Here is a 22,565-nt window from a genome sequence, read left to right as displayed (position 1 = left end):
TCAGCAGTGTCCTCACCAGGGAACTGGAAGTGTGTGGTTCTATTCCTCTCTGGCTCTCACTTCCCGTTTGGAATAAGGAATAAACCTACCCGTGCACATATTCCTCCATGTGGCAAGCTCTCTGGAGCAGGTTTCGACCCTGGACTTGGGGAGTGGAGGGAGGAGTTCTGCATATGTTTATCTGCTCTGCCTGGTGCATGTGCGTGTGTGTGCGTGTGTGTGTTGATCAAAGTGCATTCAGGGGACAGAAATCACACCAGTTATTTGAAAAGAGGGAATTTAATATAAAGAATTGTTAACTAGGTATAAACTTGTTACCTAGGAAACTGAAAGGATAAAAGAGAACTCAAGAGTATCACAGAGATAGTAACTGCCAGAAGCAGCTACCACCCATAGGGCTGGGGGAACAGCAGGAAGAGGTTGGAATTATTAAACTTAGAAGCTTGGAGGAGGAGGGCTCGTGGAGCCAGGACCCAGACCACTGGGGAGGGATCTGCTAGGCTAGTGGTTTTGGGGACTGGTGTGTGAGGGGTGGGGGCTGGGGACTGTCATAAGGCTGCTTTGGAAAGCGCTAAAAAAAGCTGCAAACTAGATTCAACTGCTGCTGTAGGAAGACCCCACCGTTTATTCCAACCACCGCTGTTGGAATAAAGAAGTGAGGCTGGGGGATGCTCACAGGAATAGGAAGAAGGCAGGAAGCCAACAGATGGGAGCTTCCTTTTCCTTCCTGCCTCCTACTCTCTCTTTCTAGTGCCCTCTATTGGCAGATCCTAACGAGGAGCAGCTGATAAAGTAGAAACGCAGAGTCCCAGCCCCAGCACCAAAGGGCTGGGTATTAAAGAGTAGATCTGGAGCCAAGAGACAATAGCATATAACTGGCATAAGGGGTGTGTGTTAGAGAGAGAGAGAGCAGGCAGGGTGAAATAGGAAGTTTATCTCTGAAAGTGAAAAGTGAAAGCAATTGCTCAGTCGTGTCTGACTCTGTGACCCCATGAACTGTAGCCCACCAGGCTCCTCTGTCCATGGAATTTTCCAGGAAAGAGTACTGGAGTGGTATCCATTCTCTTCTCCAGGGGATTTTCCTGACCCAGGGATTGAACTTGGGTTTCCTGCATTGCAGGCAGATTCTTTACCGTCTGAGTCATCAAGGAAGCACTAATAATTGGCACAAGGGGTGTGTGTGAGTGTGTGTGTGTGTGTGTGAAAGAGAAAGAGAGATAGTAGTGGGAAGTAGGAAATTCATCTCTGCTTCTAGTCTGATTTTTATCATTAAGCATTTGATCCTCATGTGGTTTCAGTGTTTATTCTCAACTGGTTAAAAATCGAAAAGGAAGAACATTCTGATTGATTACTCCCATTGTAAACTCCAGGAGTTTCCTTACCTGATTCTTGTTTGCGGTGAGAACAAAACTTAAAAACAGAAGTAAAATGCCTACTATAGTTACTGCACTTACAGCAGCTATTCATTCTTTTTTCTTCTCATCCCTCTTCCCTTTAAAACTAATGCACCAGATAGAGAAAGTTCTTCCAACAAAATATTCTTTATATTATTAAAGGATTAAACAGTTGATAGAGATTAATGTTTTAAAAAATCTTTCACATTTATTCCATTTAACCCTCAAAAGAGCACTGTGGGCAAATTAGTTATTTCCATTTGACAGACAAGAAATCTACACCTCAAAGGAGTTGATAAATTACCCCAAGGGACAAAGCTGAACTGCAAAGTTAACTCTGCATCAGTGTTTCTGAAGTGTGGCCCTTTGACCACTTGATTTGGAAACCCTTCTGACATCTCTTAAAATACATATTTCTGAATCTCACAGTAAATTTATGGATTCAGAATCTCTGGGATTCTTCAGGACTTCATATTTTTCACAAGCTACCCAGATAATTGTGATGCACAATGAAATTTCAGGCTCATTGCTCTAGACCATATGTTTCTCTAATTGGTGATAAGATGTATTCTGGCAAGGGCCCTTTAATTGATTTCCTGATAGTTAAGATTCTACTCCTGACATGATCCTCCATGATTTCAATATCCTTGTAGATCAATAATTCTCCAAGTGTGGTCCCAGAACAGCAGCAGGAGGATCTCACGGGAACATGTTTGGAGTGCAGATTCTTGGACTGCGACAGATGTGGGGAGGACCCAGGGTGTGGGGGAGACTTCCAGGTGATGGTGATGCAAGCAGTTTGTGAACTGTCATTCTAGAAGAGTCTTTCGTGGGATGGCTACTGAATTCTTTGACTTACTCCCCTTGAATGATCAATTGCCCAACCCTTATGGCAAAAAGTGAAGAGGAACTAAAAAAGCCTCTTGATGAAAGTGAAAGTGGAGAGTGAAAAAGTTGGCTTAAAGCTCAACATTCAGAAAACGAAGATCATGGCATCTGGTCCCATCACTTCATGGGAAATAGATGGGGAAACAGTGGAAACAGTGTCAGACTTTATTTTTCTGGGCTCCCAAATCACTGCAGATGGTGACTGCAGCCATGAAATTAAAAGACGCTTACTCCTTGGAAGGAAAGTTATGACCAACCTAGATAGCATATTCAAAAGCAGAGACATTACTTTGCCAACAAAGGTTCATCTAGTCAAGGCTATGGTTTTTCCTGTGGTCATGTATGGATGTGAGAGTTGGACTGTGAAGAAGGCTGAGTGCCAAAGAATTGATGCTTTTGAACTGTGGTGTTGGAGAAGACTCTTGAGAGTCCCTTGGACTGCAAGGACATCCAACCAGTCCATTCTGAAGGAGATCAGCCCTGGGATTTCTTTGGAAGGAATGTTGCTAAAGCTGAAACTCCAGTACTTTGGCCACCTCATGCGAAGAGTTGACTCATTGGAAAAGACTCTGATGCTGGGAGGGATTGGGGGCAGGAGGAGAAGGGGACGACAGAGGATGAGATGGCGGGATGGCATCGCTGACTCGATGGATGTGAGTCTGGGTGAACTCCGGGAATTGGTGATGGACAGGGAGGACTGGTGTGCTGCGATTCATGGGGTCGCAAAGAGTCAGACACGACTGAGCGACTGAACTGAACTGAATGCCTCATGCCATTGGTTTTACTCTCCTAGACCTTGTCCTTATCAGGAATTGTACACCCTCCAAAATCACCATGTTCTATCCCATTCTCATTTGTGTCTAACTTTCCAGTTCATTCTCTTTACTTCTCCAACTCCAACTCTTTTTTTTTTCTTAAAATTGAGTGTAGTTGCTTTACAATGTCGTGATAGTTTCTGCTGTACAACAAAATAAATCAGAGATATGTATACACAAGTCCTCTCCTCTTGGACATTGCTCCCATCCTACCTCTTCCCACCTATCTAGGTCATCACAGAGCACTGAGCTGATCTCCATGTGCTATGCAGCGCCTTCCCACTAGCTATCTATTTTACATATGGTGCTGTACTTATGTCAAACCCAATCTCCCAGTTCATCCCACCCTCCCCTTCCCCCTGTGGCTGCACATACATTCTCTATGTCTGTGTCTTTAATGGATAAAGAATATGAGATATATATATAAAATGGAATATTACTGGAATATATAATGGAGATACATATATATATGATGGAATATTACTCAGCCATAAAAGGGAACAGCTCTTCAACCCCATGGAAACCTCCAATTCATTGATCCCATCTCCTTGTTATTCTCCTTCATGCTCACACATTGGCTTTCCAGGCTGGATATCAAAGCCCATCATTAGGTTATCCTCCTTGTATAGCCCCTCTACTCCCTTACCTACTCTCCTTCCATTGTCTTAAGCCTAGCAGAACCTCAGTGCTGGTTGCACTCAATGTTTTGCCTACTTTAAGCTTGCACTCAGAGAGCCAAACATACTAAGAGAAAATTATAACCAAACTGACAAATATCCCATTAAATTCTTGGCCCCGAATCACAGTGAGCCTTGAATGCAGCCTGGAATTTCCAACTATCCTAACTGTGACAGGACTTAGGAGGGGGCTAAAGGATGTTGGACCAAAAATCAAGTAGAAGCACTGATGGGCAACGTGAAGGAATCTCAGCTCCACCACCACTACTCTAGAAAATAGTTAATTTCTTTGAGTCTCAGTTTTTCATCTGTGAGAAAAGAGTGAAAATATCTTATTAAAAGTGGTGAGGTTTTGTGATGGGGTCAACACGTGATGGGAGCTTAGACCCCAATATCTACAGTTATAATTAGAAACTTGTAGAATCCAGGAATTTCACAAAGGGCAACTTTGGCATTTCTGCGCTTTTTGTTTAGGAGAAAAAAGAAAGAATCAGGCAGTGCCTAGTTGCCTGCAACTCACTTTTCACCACAATCCAGCTTGTAGAACAAATCCTGATCTTTTTAAGGAGAAATTAAGGACCTAGGACCCTGATACCACACTGCAGTGCAATGTCCCTGCCCTGTCAGATTCATCCAAGCACACTGATTGTTTCCTTCTCCTGAGATGTGACAAAAAGATAGGATTTGCTTGAGATGATAAAGCTTGACTTTACAGAAATGTATTATTTTTTGCACATATTGACCAGAAGCATGAAAGAGAATGGAAGTTTGGGTGAACTAATCAACTGATAAGAGTTGAACAGATAAAATATTATGGGTGGCTCCAATCTTGCCTCGCTTGTGTTCCCTGAAAGAAGCCTAGCCAGTTTGTAGAACAATAATATTCAGCCCTGATGTTAGGATCACCTAGAAAGCTTTTAAAAACTACCCACATCTGGGACTTCCCTGGTGGTCCAGTGGTCAAGACTTAACCTTCCAATGCAAAGGGTGTGGATTTGATATCCATTTGGGAAGCTGAGATCCCACATGCTTTACGGCCAAAAAACCAAAACACTAAGGAGAAGAAATATTGTAACAAACTTAATAAAGACGTAAAAATAGTCCACATTAAAAAACCTTTTAAAAATTCATTAATCTGTTTACAATTTTTATTCTTATTTATTTATTTTAATGTATTGGTTTTGCCAATCATCAACATGAATCCACCATGGGTGTACACGTGTTCCCCATCCTGAACCCCCCTCCCACCTCCCTCCCCGTACCATCCCTCTGGGTCATCCCAGTGCACCAGCCCCGAGCATCCAAACAGATAGAAATTTTAAAAGATAAAAATTCCCATATCCAGGCTCCGTCTTAGATCTACTGAAACAAAATATTTGGGAGGTCAGGTTCTGGCATTGCTATATCATTTTTGCTTGTTTGCTTCCCAGATGATTCCACCGAACAGCCAGGATGAGAGTCATTGTGTTAACAGTGGACCAGTGGTTCTCAAAGTGGTGCTTTCCTGACAAGCAACATCAGCATAGCCTGGGAATTTTTGAGAAATGCAAATTCTTGAACTGCATCCCCATCCCACTGAGTCAGAAATTCTTGGGTTTGTGTTCAGTGAGGCTTCTAGGTGATTCTGATGCGTGCTCAAGTTGGTGAACCCCTTGCTGCGGCAGTGATATAAAAAGAGTGTATATTCATGTGTGTCTGTAAAGAGGTATCAGAGTCTTCAAACTTTCATGTCGCTTCCAAATATCACACTGTCACATCTTTGATGGGCTCTTGTTTCTTACATTACTCACCTAGAAAATGATGCATTTGTAGAGATATGGCACCCACTGTCTAGAAACAGAAACGAAGGAAAGTACTCTCTGCACTACAGACCCACCTTCACAGAGCCCAGCACTGCCTTGAATGTACCTGTGTGCGACATCAACCTGCATTATCAAGCCATGTGCTTGTTAATCTTCCTCGGGTCATCAGACCTTGATGCTCTCAAAGGCAGTGATAACGTCTTACATGTATTTGGCGTCCCAATATCCAGTAAGAATCTGACAATGAAACAAAAGTGGGTCAATAAATAAATGAGGAAACAAATTGACTGAAGAATTGTTGTTGTTAAGTATTGAGTTGTCTCTGACTCTTTGTGACCCCATAGACTGCAGCATGCCAGGCTTCCCTGTCCTTCACCACCTCTCAGACTTTGAGACATGGGACACCTCTCATGTCCCATGAGTCAGTGATGCCATCCAACCATCTCATCCTCTATTGTCCGCTTTTCCTCCTGACTTCAGTCTTTCCCAGCATCAGGGTCTTTCTAATGAGTTGACTCTTTATATCAGATGGTCAAAGTATTAGAACTTCAGCTTCAGCACCAGTCCTTCCAATGAATATTCAGCACTGATTTCCTTTAGGATTGATAGGTTTGATCTCCTTGCAGTCCAAGGGACTCTCAAGAGTCTTCTCCAGCACTACAGATCAAAAGTATCAATTCTTTAGGGCTCAGCCTTCTTTATGGTCCAACTCTTACATCATACATGACTACTGGATAAGCCATAGCTTTGACCACATAAATGATGTGCAAAGTCCCCTAAATACAAATTATGATCATCATCATTGTTTATTGAGCACCTCTTTAGAAAAGAATGCTTTCACCATGATAATAACCTCACATACATGACCTATTTAAACCCCACTGACACCAGGGTATTATTGTCCCCTTTGTACAAAGGGAAAGGTCTTAGACAAGTTATCAAGGACCATAAGACAAGTAATTGAGAGAGCTGGGGCAGGGGGGTGGGGCGGGGGAGGTGGGATTTGAAGTAATGTGTCTCACAGCCAGTTTTAGTCACTGTTCTGTACTGCTGTAGGTTTTAGAAGAACCAGAGTCTGGTCATGGCTAAGCAATCACTCTCTTGGTGACCTTGGACAAGTCACTTCTCTCTGTGTCTCAGTTTTGCTCTTTGCTAAATGAATTTTTCTGATCATAGCAAGGACTTGAAGCATGGACCCCAAATTCCTAGAAGTGACAGAATTACTATAAGAAATCAATAAATCCAGCCATTTGGGGACTTAAGCCTATGCCTGCATGCTAAATTACTTCAGTTGTTCCTGACTCTTTGTGACCCCATGGACTGTATTCTGTCCATGGGATTATCCAGGCATGAATAATGGAGTGGGTTTCCATTTTCTCCTCCAGGTGATCTTTCTGACCCAGGGATTGAACCTGCATCTCTCATGTCTCCTGCAGTGGCAGGAAGGTTCTTCATCACTGGCACCATCCAGGAAGCACCATTATGCTTATATGAAGTGCTGTTTATTTTTTAATTATTGGAGCATAGGGCTTCCCAAGTAGTGCAGTGGTAAAGAATCCACCTGCCAACGCAGGAGATATAGATGTAGGTTTCATCTCTGGGTTGGAATGACCCACTAGAGTATAAAACGGCAACCCACTCCAGTACTCTTGCCTGGAAAATTCCATGGACAGAGGAGCCCAGCAGGGTATAGTTCATGGGGTTGCAGAGTGTCAGACACCACTGAGCATTCAAGCACACAGCATGGCTGCTTTCCAGTGCTGTGTTAGTAATGGTTTCTGCTGCAAAGCTGTGAATCAGCTATGCGTATCCGTCTATTCCCTCCTTTCTGGATTTCTGTCCCATTTAGGTCACCACGGAGCACAGAGTAGAGCCCCCACTCTGTACAGTAGGTTCTCATTCGTTATGTATTTTATACCTAGTGTGCATATATGTCAGTCCCAGTCTGCCACTTCCTTCCACCCCTGCTTCCCCGTCTTCTACCTCTGTGTCTTTATTTCTGCTTTCCAAATAGGTTCATCTGCACCACTTAAATGTATGAAGAGAGTGTGGAGAACAGCATTCATTCCTCAACAAACATTTACTGAATGTCCACTGTAACTCACACCCTCTACTAAGTGCTCTGTGCCCAGTAGCTTCCTTCATGGACTTCCCACAGAGAACAGGAGACAAATACAAACACATACGGCAAGTAGAAAGGAACAGCGCTGGGAGTGCTAGGAAAACAGCCATCTCTCAGGGAGAAAGACTAAGGCGTGGGGAGGCTATTGTCTTGAACCGGTGATCAGGGACGGCCCCTCTGAGGTGGCGATAATCAAGCTGAGGCTGAGAGATGAGAAGGCATCCGCCAGCTGTGTGGGAGGAATGTTCCCAGCAGGGACAGCAGTAAAAATGCCCCGAGCCGCTTGAATTCGAACATGTTTATTCCTAAACACTAAAAATAAAACCACTGTTATTCAAGGGCCGGGGATCATTTCTGAAGATAAAAAAGAGCTCACATATGGTTTTCACAGTAAGTAATGCTGATTCCCGTAGTAAACGAGCCCAATCTCAGCGGCTTAGCACTGAGCTCACTTATTCCTCGCATCTCATCCAGGCCAGCGTAGGAGTCTATGGGATGCTCTGGTCCATAGGGTCTTCAGGGACCCAAGCCCCTTCCAACTGCGGCTTCACTGGATTCTGGGACAGCCCTACTCCTTTTTTTCATATTTGTAATTGGAGGATCATTGCTTTATAGTGCTGTGTTGGTTTTTGCCATCCAACAATGCGAATCCGGTCATCATTCTATGTATATCTCCTCCCTTCCCTCCCCCATCCCACCCACCCCACCCCTCTAGGTTGTCACAGAGCACCAGGCTGGGCCCCATGTGTCATGTATCAGCTTCCTACTGGCTATCTGTTCTACACACATGATGGTGTATGTATGTCAATGCCCCTGTCTCAGTTCACCACATCCTCTCCTTTTCCCACTGTGAAAGTGAAAGTGAACTCGCTCAGTCGTGTCCGACTCTTCGCCACCCCATGGACTGCAGCCCACCAGGCTCCTCCTTCCATGGGATTCTCCAGGCAAGAATACTGGAGTGGGTTGCCATTTCCTTCTCCAGGGGATGTTCCCGACCCAGGGATCGAAGCCCGGTCTCCTGCATTGCAGGCAGACGCTTTAACCTCTGAGCCGGAGCGTTTCCCACTGTGGGACACCGCTACTCTTAACTGCCTCAACCTAGGAATGATACACATTTTCTCCGTTCACATTTACTCCAAAAGAAGCAGCCCCTCAGCCCCACTTAGCAAGTGTGGCATGGCACATCACAGTATGTGCCCTGCATACAAGCTTTCAAGTTGGGAACTTTCAAAGACGCAAAGTCGTGCTCGCGTGTCCAATCGTGTCGGCTAGGTCACGCGTCTGACATGCACTGCCACCTGTGTGCATCCTCTGCCAGTGGTCGTGTGCCTGACCGTACCGGACGTGTAGAGTACAGAAGTACCAAGTCTTTATTTCAAGCCCAGCGTGTCCAGAAGCAACTCTAACAGCAGCGGTGATGTAGCTGGCACTACTGTATTTTCCAAAGTACTATACTATAAGACTGAAAAAAAAATTTTTTTTTCTTTGTTATGTGCTTTTTGTGCAAAAAGTATTTTAAACCTATTATAGTACGGTACTATATAGCTGATTGTGTTAGTTGGATACCTAGGCTAACATTTGTTTGTTGAACTTAACAAACAAATTGGATTTACAAATGCACTCTTGGAATAGAATATGTTTTTATGTAGGGGACTTAATGTATTAGGAGTCTCTGCTTCAAAATTCAACCTACCAGTTTTTCAAGAGAAATACACACGGTCGCTAAGTAGATGAAACATGGAAATTAGACATCAGGGAAATGGGTATTAAGAGAAAAAAACCAAAAATATTCTTGTTAATCAAGTTGGCCAATTTTCTTAACATTAGAAATATTAAGTATGTATATGGAACCACAATGCTCATTAATTAAGAATAGTTTTCAAAGATAGTGACACATGCATTCTGTAGAGTTCTACTGTGTGATTGTTGAAAAGAATCGTCTACAGGGCCTGTCATGGGCGGATGTTTGAAATATATTAGGTGAAAAAGGAATGCAGGGAATAGAGTGGGTTCCACTTAGGAACAAGTGCATGCAATTTAAATGCATAAGTGCATGTTCTGGAAGCAAGTCCACAAACAAACTTTAACAGAGGTCCTTCTTGGTATGGAAATTGAATACAGGAGTCAGGAGGAAAAATAAAGTGAAAGAAAGGGCCTTTGCCCGTTTTGTGTGTGTGCTAAGTCACTTGAGTCATGTCCGACTCTGTGCAACCCTACGGACTGTAGCCTGCTGGTCTCCTGTGCCCATGGAATTCTCCAGGCAAGAAAACTGGAGTGGGTTTCCATGCCCTCCTCCAGGGGATCTTTTCCACCCAGGGATTGAACCTGTGTCTCTTAAGTCTCCTGCACTGACAAGCAGGTTCTTTACCGATAGTACCACCTTTGCTCGTTATAAATTGGTACTATTGGGTTGCTTCGTGTGCTTGTTTTTAATATGAGCATGCATTATATTTGGAATTAAAGTGAGGGAGCGGAAAGAACAACCTAGTGTTGTGAACAGTTGTAGGGAAATCGCTATTATTAAATCCCACTAGTGGAAATATAAATTGCCATCTCCTTTCTAGAGGGAAATTTGGGAATACATGTGATCGAAAACTTTAAAAAAACATTCATACCACCTCTAGGGATTAAATAGGAGGAAATGCAGTGCATATCCACAGAAGTTTAGACCTAATGAATAAGGAATAGTTTTAAGAAATTATGCAGCATCTTCTCATAAACTAAGTAACTGTCCAAAAGAATCCTCTATACATAAGGTCATGAAAAGATGCTTGAGATACTCTATTGCTAAGGGCAAAAAGGAAAGCCAGCAATAGAATATATCATTTTTAATAGATGAATAGTGGAAACAACTGCCATGTCCAATGTTAACTTCACAGCAGACACAAATATAGGGTTGGCAAAAAGTTTGTTTGGGATTTTCCTATAACATCTTATGGAAAAACTAAACAAACTTTTTGGTCAACCCAATAGTTGCTGTTGCTATTCAGTTACTAAGTTACGTCCGATTCTTTGTGACCCCATGGACTGAAACACCAGGGGCCCTGTCCTTCACTACTTTCTGGAGTTTGCTCAAACTCATGTCCATTGATTCCATGATGCCATCCAACCATCTTATCCTCTATCACCCTCTTCTCATCCTGCCCTCAATCTTTCCCAGCATCAGGGTCTTTTCCAATGAGCTGGCTGTTCAAATGAGTTGGCCAAAATATTAGAGCTTCAGCATCAGTCCTACCAATGAATATTCAGGATTGATTTCCTTTAGGGTTGACTGGTTTGATCTCCTTGCTGTCCAAGGGATTCTCAAGAGTCTTCTCTAGCACCACAATTTGAAAGCATCAGTTCTTTGGCTCTCAGCCTTCTTTATAGTCCAATTCTCAATAGTACTCAGGAATTTAAAGTGATGCTATACTAAAATTTCTAGTGACATACAGTTTTCATTGAGTAGGTTTTAAATTAAAATCTCATTCTAAGTATAGTGATATAAAATATGCCTGTAAGATACATTTAATATATCTAATGGAATATGTACATGTATGTGTTTGTGTGTGCGTGTGTCTATTTTATGCTACAGTGATGAGTGAACTCATGTCAAAACAATTGGCCACAGACCAATGTGGAGATTGGTCACTCACAGGTAAAGAGCTTGGTAAGAGCCACTTCATCTAAAACCAATTTTCCTAGATCAGTGCTCTAAATATCTACAAGTAGTTTGCTAAAATTATCCCTCTTTCAGATGCTTTTCATTATTTATAAAACTGTGATTTTGATAAACTCTAATTAGATACTCTAAAATAAATCAAGATTTCTCTGAAGTTAGAAGTAACTTTTTGTTAAAAATACTTAAATAACAAAAAGATGGAAAGACAAAGAGTAAGATCCAAAAAGATGCAAAAGATGTTGAATTTTAGACAAACACATGAACTGACACATAACTCATGAGCAAATGTATTTTAGCCAAACCAGATTTAGGCAAATGAACCTATTTTTTTTTCCTTTTTCTTTATTTATCTGTTGTGTTTTTGTTTGTTTCATTTCTTTCTTCCTTCCTCATTTTCTTCTTCCTTATCTATACTTCCTAATTTTTCTGGAGAGATATTAATAATAAGCTTTTCATGATTTTAATAATAAAGTTTTTTAAAAAGGTATTTTTTAAATAATCAAGGACAATTATCATACTGATTCAGTTCAGTTCAGTTGCTCAGTCATGTCCTATTCTTTGTGACCCCATGGACTGCAGCACACCAGGCTTCCCTGTTCATCACCAACTCCCACAGCTTGCTTAAACCCATGTCCACTGAGTCGGTGATGCCATCCAACTATTTCATCCTCTGTTGTCCCCTTTTCCTCCTGCCCTTGATCTTTCCCAGCATTAAGGTCTTTTCTAATGAGTCAGTTCTTCATATCAGGAGGCCAGAGTGTTGACGCTTCAGCATCAGTCCTTCCAATGAATATTCAGGACTGATTTCTTTTAGGATTGACTGGTTGGACCTCCTTGCAGTCCATGGGATTCTCAAGAGTCTTCTCCAACACCACAGTTCAAAAGCATCAGTTCTTCGGTGCTCAGCTATTTTTATGGTCCAGCTCTCACATTCATATATGACTACTGGAAAAACCAAAGCTTTGACTAGATAGACCTTTGTCAGCAAAGTAATGTCTCTGCTTTTTAGTATGCTATGTTTGTCATAGCTTTTCTTCCAAGGAGCAAACGTCTTTTAATTTCATGGCTGCAGTCGCCATCTGCAGTGATTTTGGAGCCCAAAAAAATGAAAGTCTGTCACTGTTTCCATTGTTTCTTCATCTATTTGCCATGAAGTGATCCTGCCATAATATGGTAGAGTAGAAGGATGTGTGCTCATCTTTTCCAGCAAGAACTCCAAAATTGCAACTCGCTGCTAAACAACCATCAACAGGAGAATGTTGGATCCCACCAAAAAAAGATATTCAAGGTCAAAGGAGAAGCTCTAACAAGATGGTAGGAGGGGCAAAATCACATTTAGAATCAAAACCCATATTCACCAGAGGTGCTCAGAGGGCACAAACAAAACCTTGTGAGTACCAGGGCCCAGAGACCCCACAAGAGACTGAGCCAGACCTGCCTTTGAGTATTTGAGTGTCTCCTGTGGTGGCACAGGTCAGCAGTGGTCTGCCATGGGGACAGGGGCTCTGGCTGCCGCAGACCTGGGAGGTGCAGCATGTGGCATAAGCACTCTTGGAGGGGGACTTCTTAGCTCTACCATAGAGCCTCTGACCAGGTGACCCACAAACTGGAGAACAATTATGTAAAAGAAGTTCTTGCACTGTTGCAAAACTTCTAGGGCCCACGACAGATTTCCCAACCTGGGGATCCAGCAAAGGAACTGAGAACCCCCAGGGAATTTGACTTTGAAGGCCTTGATTACAGAACTTCCACAGGACTGAGGAAACAGACTCTTGGAGGGCACAAACAAAATCTTGTGCACACCAGGACCCAGGAGAAAGGAGAAGTGACCCCACAAGAGACTGAGCCCAACTTGCCTGTGAGTGTCCAGAAGTCTCCAGGGGAGGTGTGGATTTACAGTGGCCTGCTGTGGGGTCAGGGGCACTGAATACAACATTCCTAGGAGCTGCAGCATGCTGGCATAAGTCTTTTTGAAGGAGGTCACCATTGTTGCCATTATCCCTACCATAGTTTGGCCTCAGGACAAACTACAAGGATGGAACAGAGCCCAATTCATCAACAGAAAATTGGATTAATGATTTACTAAGCTTGGCCCCACCCATCAAAGCAAGACCCAGACTCCCCCACAGCCAGCCCCTCGCAACAGGAAGCTTCCACAAACTTCTTATCCTACTGATGAAAGGTGGGCAACTCTGGACTCTTGAGATCCAGCCCAACTATGATGCACTTTATTCTTCGAGCATGTTCCATGTAGTACCTACTGTGTGCTAGCGTTGAGGTCAGCGTCATTTGGGCACTCCCTTATTGCTGTGAGCCTGATGTGATGTCACCAGTGTGGCAAATCCCCTTTCCCACTACTGCCCAAGTGCTGGACTGGCAGTGGCCCTGGGGGTGTGCTCAGTCTGCCCAGGGCATCCATTTAGCTGATGGCATGCTGACTTCTATAGCTTCTACTAGGAATCTGGGAGTCATTATACCCGACTCATTAGCATTGAAAAACCATCTGGTGGTCATTAAAAAGCAAACATTACATATAATACATTAAGCTTGAGAAACAATTTAATTAACATCAAGGTCTAGTCAAAATCCTCCAAATAAGGGGGATTCCCAGATAAGGGGCAACTTTGCTTTTCCCTTTATCCCTTGAACAGATGAGGAATTATGTCAGGCTGCAGTCCTGCTGGCTCCAGGCAATGCCCCCTACAGAGTCATTTCAGAGCTCAATTCAGAGGTCATTGGCCAAACGGCCATTTCTTTCAGGAATCTATGTAGTTGAATTTTTAAAACTGTTGATAGCTCTGTTTGTGAGTGGAACGATGCCATTTCACAGATTCCCTGAATATGCTGCCATGGGGGCACGATCATGCATCCCCTCGGCAGGCACACTCCCAATGAATTTTTACCCTGGGATTCCACGTGTTACAGTTGAAAGAGCTCTAGACAAGGAATCAGTAAAGTGTATCCACTTGGAGCAGCTCATTTTCCATGGTCTTAGGCAAGTTGCTCAACTTCTCAGACCCTTTCCCTCCTCTGTCAATAGGCTGTCTCACAATACCAGAGTCAAAGTAGCCCAGGCTCTATTTACCTTCCATGAAGCAGCATCTCAGAGTGTGAAGACTGCTCTTGAGAAAGCAGTTTGCACCCCAGTGTACTTAATAATGACACAGTCAGAGGGCACTTTTGTGGAGCATCCACTTTAGCGGAGCATTTGAATGAAGTTAACTCATCCTATCTCAGACATGTGTACTCCTATTTCTAGACTCAGGTCACCCTCACCCATGATATCTTTCAAGGTATAACTCAGTGTGAGGAGACTGGGCAGATAGCAGGCTAGAGAATCCCCATTCCTAGGGTCCATCAACTTCCTTCATGGCCCCACACAAGACTTTGGTTACTAGATTCTGGCTGGCCCTCAGGCATGAATCCCGGGACCCTCTCCAGGAATTCCACTCTTTGTGCATTCAAGAGGAATCCTTTTGTGCACGGACTCTGTGCTGTACACCCTCCAAGGATTGGGAATACACGGACTTGGAACATGGTTCCTATTGTTGGAGAACTTGCAGGTTAGTGGAGAAAACCAACAAACAGAAAATGACCATCCATTGCAAAAATTACTGAGATCCAGAAAACAAAGCATGCTCCCATCCTCCGCCACTCAAAGGGTGGTCCTGGCTCCAGAGGGGCCACCACCAGCAGCACTAGCACCTGGGAGCTTGTTAGAAATGCAGACTCTCAGGTCCCATCAGACCTAATGAATCAGAGTCTGCATTTTAATAAGATTCAGGTGATTTATGTCTACAGTCAAGTTTGAGGGGCACCGCAGCAGAAGACTGAAGGAGATTATCAACATTCACGATGGTTAGGTCATGCAGAGCTAAAACCAAGATGGACTCAGGCAAACCAGAGCAGGTAGTCATCCTAAGCCACTGAACTATGACCTAAGGGATAAGGATAAATTTTTAGGAAGACGTGAAGCCTGAGATGACCATAGAGAAGTCAGGTGGGTAGAGAAGGGTAAGGTGGGCAGTCAGTCTTAAAGCAACAAATGTGCTTGGTGAAGGTATATAGCCTTATCCCCAGAGGTCTAGCTTAGCATCAGATGCCTCAGGGGCTTGGGTGTGTGGGACCAGATGAAACAATCCAAAACCTTCCACCCACACTTCAGTGAAGTTACCCTATTTTTAGTAGTTGATTTGCATATTGAGGGTTCTGTTAAATTTTCATTATATATCTCCCAAAGTATTAAAAAGTGCTAAAAAGAAAAATGGCTTGAAAACTTCTGTTGCAGGGAGAAAAGTAAGGCTTTATAGCCAGGAAGACCTGGGCTTAAATCTCAGCTCTTTGGATTACTGGCTGTGTAAGTGTGAGTAAGTCACATAAAATCTTCTGAATTTCAGTTGCTCATCTGTAAAGTGGGGTCCTATTGAAATCCACAAATGACCCTCAGGTTTGATGGTTCACCAAAAGCACTCACGGAACCCAGGAAAGCTGTTGTACTTGTGGTTATGGTTTATTCGAGTGAAAAGATACAGATTAAAGTCTCCAAAGGAAAAAGGTACTTAGGACAAAATCCAGGAGAGACAATGACAGGTTCCTATTGCCCTCCCAGCAGTGGCATCATATTTATGGTGTTTAGTTGCTAAGTCGTGTCTGACTCTTTGTGACCCCATGAACTGCACAATGCTAGGCTCCTCTGTCTTTCACCATCTCCAGGAGTTTGCTCAAACTTATGTCCATTGAGTCAGTGATACCATCCAACCATCTCATCCTCTGTCCCCTCTTCTCCTCCTGCTTACAATCTTTCTCAGCATCAGGGTCTTTTCCAAAGACTCAGCTCCTCACATTCAGCAACAGTCCTTCCAATGAATATTCAGGGTTGATTTCCTTTAGAATTGATTGATTGGTTTGATCTCCTTGTAGTCCAAGGGACTCTCAAGAGTCTTCTCCAGAACAATATTTTAAAAGCATCAATCTGCAGCACTTAGCCTTCTTGATGGTCCAACTCTCACATCCCTACATGGCAACCAGTTCCATCACTTCATGGCAAATAGAAGGGGAAAAAGTGGAAGCAGTGGGGTCATGCAAGCAGCACTTAACTATCCCAGCAATGATATGTGACCACAGGGACAAACTATTGCCAACCAGAGAAATTCACCTGAGTCTTGGCGTCCAGGGTTTTTATTGGTGTTCCATCACGTAGGCTAATATTTGCCATGGTGCACCCACATGACTGACCTTCACCAGGCCCTCAGGCTCCCCAGAGGTTGTACTCATACAGAATAGGTCCTGGAGAACGAAAGCTGGGGTCCATCACGTGTCACACCATTAACATAAGCTGTCTAAATGAGCTGGTGTGAGTCATGGTCAGGTACACAAAGTCACTCTTACTAGGTAGGATAGTCCAAGGATTCAGACATTATGTTCCGGAAGCAGGTGAAGGGTTGTTCCTCTCTTTGGTAGGTGCAGGACTTGAGCACCCTGAGTCTGCTGAGTTAACCCTTTACCACACATGGGGATAATAACCTTCACCTTGCAGGAGACCAGTATTTGTGTTCTAACACACAGCATGCAATGAATGTAAGGAAGCCTTTATTATTCCCTGAATAAAAAAATACCTGTGTCTGCGCCTTTTCTGTATGATTCCACAGCTTTAAACATTTTCTTTTCCTTAGTCAAACCAGCTCTTTCCGGTTGCTAAATGTTCTGTTTCAAGCCCCTCCCCCAAGAAAGCCTCCCATCGTCATTTTTCTGGCTTGTTGTAGCTTCTTGCAAGCCATTTCTCATGGTGACTTTTTTTAAAAAGAAATATAGTATGCTTTTGAAAAAAATATATATGCTTATTGTGAATTCAAGCAATATAGAAAAGTACACAAAACAAAATGTCACATCAAATTAGCCCACTCAAAACTAACCATCAGTATTTTTAGGTGAATGTAATTCTATATTTTTTCTATATAGAAATATAAATAGATGATAGAACGATAAGATGTTTTCCTAAAAATATACTATAAAGTACCATTTTTCATTCAAAGTACTTGTTTTTTTTTTTTTCAAATTTACCAAAATAAAGAAATGAAAACAAAATGGAAGGATTTGCTGGTCTTGAATCTTTACCATAATAGATATTTTAAAATACTCTAGTATTAAGAATTAGAATTATGAAAATCATAATTAGAGACATTAGGTGATTTTAAACTACGAGTTGCAATTTTCAGCAGCATTGATTGATTCACATAAATGATGAAGCCATTAGCACTCACAGGCTTCCTCCCACCATCTCTCCTACCACCTCCTGATTTTTGTTAGTTAGATGCTCGTTTTCACACTGTCAATGTTTGTAGTATTTGCATTCTGCTTTGTAAGAATCATTTCCTCACTATTTAGTATCAGGTCTATATATAACTGGACTCAATGCTCACTGTTACCACATCCTCCATTCCTGAGTTCTATATACTTTGATTCATCTCTTAAGTGACTTGATTTCATTTTTAAGTAATTTTTTTTCCAGTAAGAACTCAGGGGTGCAATATTTCCTGAGCTATGTGAATTAGCTAAGAATAACTACTGTTGCCCTGTCCTTGAACAATGTCTTGGTTATGCCTGGTATTCTTGAGCCACACTTGCCTCCAGAAAATACAGACACTGGTCTATTACCTTTGACTATTGAATAATGCTGTGATTAGCCTCTGTCTCCTTCCTCTGGGACTTCCTTCTCCTTCCTGGGTGCCCGAAAAGCTCACTCTTTATCCTTGAATCTCAGCAACTGAATCAGGATATGTCTCTGCAATTGCACACTCTGTGCTTAAATGTCCTGCATCAAATTTCCTTGAAACAGAGCAAGTTCTCTTAATCTGCAGAGTCATGGATTTTTAAAATTATGTCCTTGAATATTTTTTCTGTTCTATTTGGTGTGTGTTCCACCTCAAGAACTACATACAGACAACTCACACATTCATATATTTAAAGCCAGACCTCTCCTTGGCATTCCAGAATTAGATATCCAACCACCTGCTTGTATGTCCCCTTGAATTAAGAGACACCCAAAATCAAATTCTAGTTCCCATTGCAAGCCTGCTCCTGCCACAGTTTCCCCAGTCTCATAAATGGGAAATTTATCCTTCCAGATGTTCAAGTCAAAAGCCTTGGAGTTACCCTTGGTTCCTCTCTTGCAGAATGGAACTTCCCCATATCTGATCCTTCTGCAAATCCTGTTATCTTCTCCTTCAATATATTAGATTCTGACCACTTCCTACAAGCCTCCCTTTACCCTGGTCTAACCCATTACCTTTTGCTGCAGATCTGGTGGTCACCACTGAACTGGTGTCCTGCTTCTACCCTTGCTCCACAACAATCTGTTTGCAACACATCAGTCAGAGTGATGCTGTTTTCCTCCGCTCAAACCCATCTATGGATTCTGTACGCAAATACCCATGATGGCCAACAAAGCAATACATACCTGGCTCCTACCTCTTCTCCAGCCTCATGTCCTAGCATCACCCCCATCGATGAGTCCATTGCAGTCGCAGAGGCCATCTTGTGCTTCCGAACTGATTGGGCACATTCTCAACCACCCTGTGGTCTTTACCCTCGTGTTCTCTGCCCCCAGAACTCTGGACTGGCTCCTGCCTTCAGTCAGGCCTCACCTGCAGAGTCAGCTTACCCCAGGGGTCTTCTCTGATCATCTGTGCATAATAGCGACACCTCCACCACCACACCCTCCATCCCTTGTGCCTTGTTTTCTGCCTTTCTTTAGCATCTATCACCATCTGACACGTTGACTTGTTTGTTTATTGTTTGTAGATGCGTTGAAGACAGAGACTGTCCACATGGACAGGCTCCATGTTTGTAAAGTGAATATGAATGAACATTGGATTTATCCTTTTCACTCTCCCTATCTGTTAGCAGCTATCTGATTTTTTTTTTTTTTTTTGCTCTTTTTAATCTGCCTTCCTTGTGTTAGTTTTAAGTCTTTTCACATTTTCGGTAATTGAATTTTCAACGATGTCTGTTCCCTTTCTTCCTTTTTTAATTTTATTTTTTTTTGGTTCTGTAATGAAAGTATATTTTATTTGACTATTTTTCTTCCTTGAGGCCACAACATCCCTTTTCATCATGTTCTATTGCTTTATTATGTCATCTTTGAACACTTGTTTGTATTGAATTCGCACTCTCATTAGACTCCTCAATAACTAGGAACACTGGTGGGCAATTGCCTTCTGTTTCTTGGGTTATGTTTTCTTCGAGACTGGGTTCTCAGTTACCCTTTGCATGCATTTTTCTTTCTGCTTTTTTATGTGGTTCATATAGTTGGAGAAGGAAATGGCAATCCACTCCAGTACTGTTGCCTGGAAAATCCCATGGACAGAGGATCCTGGTAGGCTACAGTCCACGGGGTCACGAAGAGTCAGACACGACTGGGCGACCTCACTATAGTTGCTATGTGCCTGCTAGGTCGATTCAGTCATGTCTGACTCTTTGTGACTCCAGGCACTGGTGTCCACCAGGCTCCTCTGTCCATGGGATTTCTCCAAGCAATAATACTAGAGTGGGTTGCTGTGCCCTCTTCCAGGGGATCTTCCCAACCCAGAGATTGAACCCAAGTCTCCTATGTCTCCTGCATTGACAGAAAAAAAAAAAAATTTTTTAAACAAAATGGCTCTGGACAGAACTTCTTTTGCTCTGATATTTTACTAGTGACTTTTCATTTTCTTCCTCAAAGGCATCCTTTGAGAATAGCTCTTGAGTTTCCTTTTGGTGTATCTTTTCAGGCTTCCCTTATAGCTCAGTTGGTAAAGAATCTGCCTGCAAATGCAGGAGACCCAGGTTCAATTTCTGGGTTGGGAAGATCCGTTAGAGGAGAGACAGACTGCCTATTCCAGTATTCTTGGGTTTTCCTTGTAACTCAGCTAGTAAAGAATTCACCTGCAATGAGGGAGACCTGGGTTCAATCCCTGGGTTGGAAAGATCCCCTGGAGAAGGGAAAGGCTACCCACTCCCGTATTCTGGCCTGGAGAGTCCCGTGGACTACAGTCCATCGGGTTGCAAAGAGTCGGACATGACTGAGTGATTTTCACTTTCAGGAACCTGAGGTTGAGGATGGTGATGGGCAAGGAGAAGGGGAAGGGATACAGAGGAAAGGAGATCAGCCAACTAGTGTGGAAATTTCTGTCAGTCAGACAGAATCTGTCAGAACCTGGAGCAGTTGCTCCCACTTCTGAGCTTGTGCTGAACATCCTCTTCTGGTGCCCACTTATTTGGAAGGTGGATGAAAGTTAGCTATTCTATATTGGGAAAGACATACCTTTAGCTTCATTCTTGAGTCAGCCCTGGAGCTGTATTTCATCAGAGCAGATCGGCCTCTAATGCCTTTATTTCTGTGTCTCACTCAGATCAGATCAGTCGCTCAGTCATGTCCGACTCTTTGCGACCCCATGAATCACAGCATGCCAGGCCTCCCTGTCCATCACCAACTCCCGGAGTTCACTCAGACTCATGTCCATCGAGTCAGTGATGCCATCCAGCCATCTCATCCTCTGTCGTCCCCTTCTCCTCTTGCCCCCAATCCCTCCCAGCATCAGAGTCTTTTCCAATGAGTCAACTCTTCGCATGAGGTGGCCAAAGTACTGGAGTTTCAGCTTTAGCATCACTCCTTCCAAAGAAATCCCAGGACTGACCTCCTTCAGAATGGACTGGTTGGATCTCCTTGCAGTCCGAGGGACTCTCAAGAGTCTTCTCCAACACCACAGTTCAAAAGCATCAATTCTTCGGTGCTCAGCCTTCTTACAGTCCAACTCTCACATCCATACATGACCACAGGAAAAACCATAGCCTTGACTAGACAAACCTTTGTTGGCAAAGTAATGTTTCTGCTTTTGAATATGCTATCTAGGTTGGTCATAACTTTCCTTCCAAGGAGTAAGTGTCTTTTAATTTCATGGTTGCAGTCACCATCTGTAGTGATTTTGGAACCCAGAAAAATAAAGTCTGCCACTGTTTCCACTGTTTCCCCATCTATTTCCCATGAAGTGGTGGGACCGGATGCCATGATCTTTGTTTTCTGAATGTTGAGCTCTAAGCCAACTTTTTTACTCTCCACTTTCACTTTCATCAAGAGGCTTTTTAGTTCCTCTTCACTTTCTGCCATAAGTGTGGTGTCATCTGCATATCTGAGGTTATTGATATTTCTCCTGGCAATCTTGATTCCAGTTTGTGTTTCTTCCAGTCCAGCATTTCTCATGATGTACTCTGCATATAAGTTAAATAAACAGGGTGACAATATACAGCCTTGACGAACTCCTTTTCCTATTTGGAACCAGTCTGTTGTTCCATGTCCAGTTCTAACTGTTGCTTCCTGATCTGCATACAAATTTCTCAAGAGGCAGATCAGGTGGTCTGGTATGCCCATCTCTTTCAGAATTCTCCACAGTTTATTGTGATCCACACAGTCAAAGGCTTTGGCATAGTCAATAAAGCAGAAATAGATGTTTTTCTGGAACTCTCTTGCTTTTTCCACGATCCAGCGGATGTTGGCAATTTGATCTCTGGTTCCTCTGCCTTTTCTAAAACCAGCTTGCACATCAGGAAGTTCACGGTTCACATATTGCTGAAGCCTGGCTTGGAGAATTTTGAGCATTACTTTACTAGGGTGTGAGATGAGTGCAATTGTGTGGTCGTTTGAGCATTCTTTGGCATTGCCTTTCTTTGGGATTGGAATGAAAACTGACCTTTTCCAGTCCTGTGGCCACTGCTGAGTTTTCCAAATTTGCTGGCATATTGAGTGCAGCACTTTCACAGCATCATCTTTCCTTAAAAGTTTCCGCCATTCATTCTCAATTAGAAGAGGGAAAGGAGAATATTCAGCTTGCATCTCCCTAGATTTGCATTGTCTGTGTAGTAATTGTTATACTCGTTTGCTGGGGCTGCCATAATAGCACAGTACAGTATGGCTATAGCCACAGAATAGGTGGCATAAACAGCAAATGTTTATTTTCTCACCATTCTGGAGGCTAGAAGTCCAAGATCAAAGTACCAGCAGGGTTAGTGTCATGTGAAGCTTCTCTCGTTGACTTGCAGAAGGTTGTTTTCCTGCTGTGTCTTTTCCCTGTGCACAAGCTTTCCTGGGGTATCTTCCTCCTCTTATGAAGGTCACACAAAATTGATGATTTTGAATGGTGGTGCTGATGAAGACTCTTGAGAGTCCCTTGGA

This window comes from Bos grunniens, chromosome 6, assembly GCF_055505025.1.
Source record: "Bos grunniens cultivar Pamir isolate PY7600 chromosome 6, Bosgru_T2T1.0, whole genome shotgun sequence".
Taxonomy (NCBI): Eukaryota; Metazoa; Chordata; class Mammalia; order Artiodactyla; family Bovidae; genus Bos; species Bos grunniens.
This window is presented reverse-complemented; position numbering follows the sequence as displayed.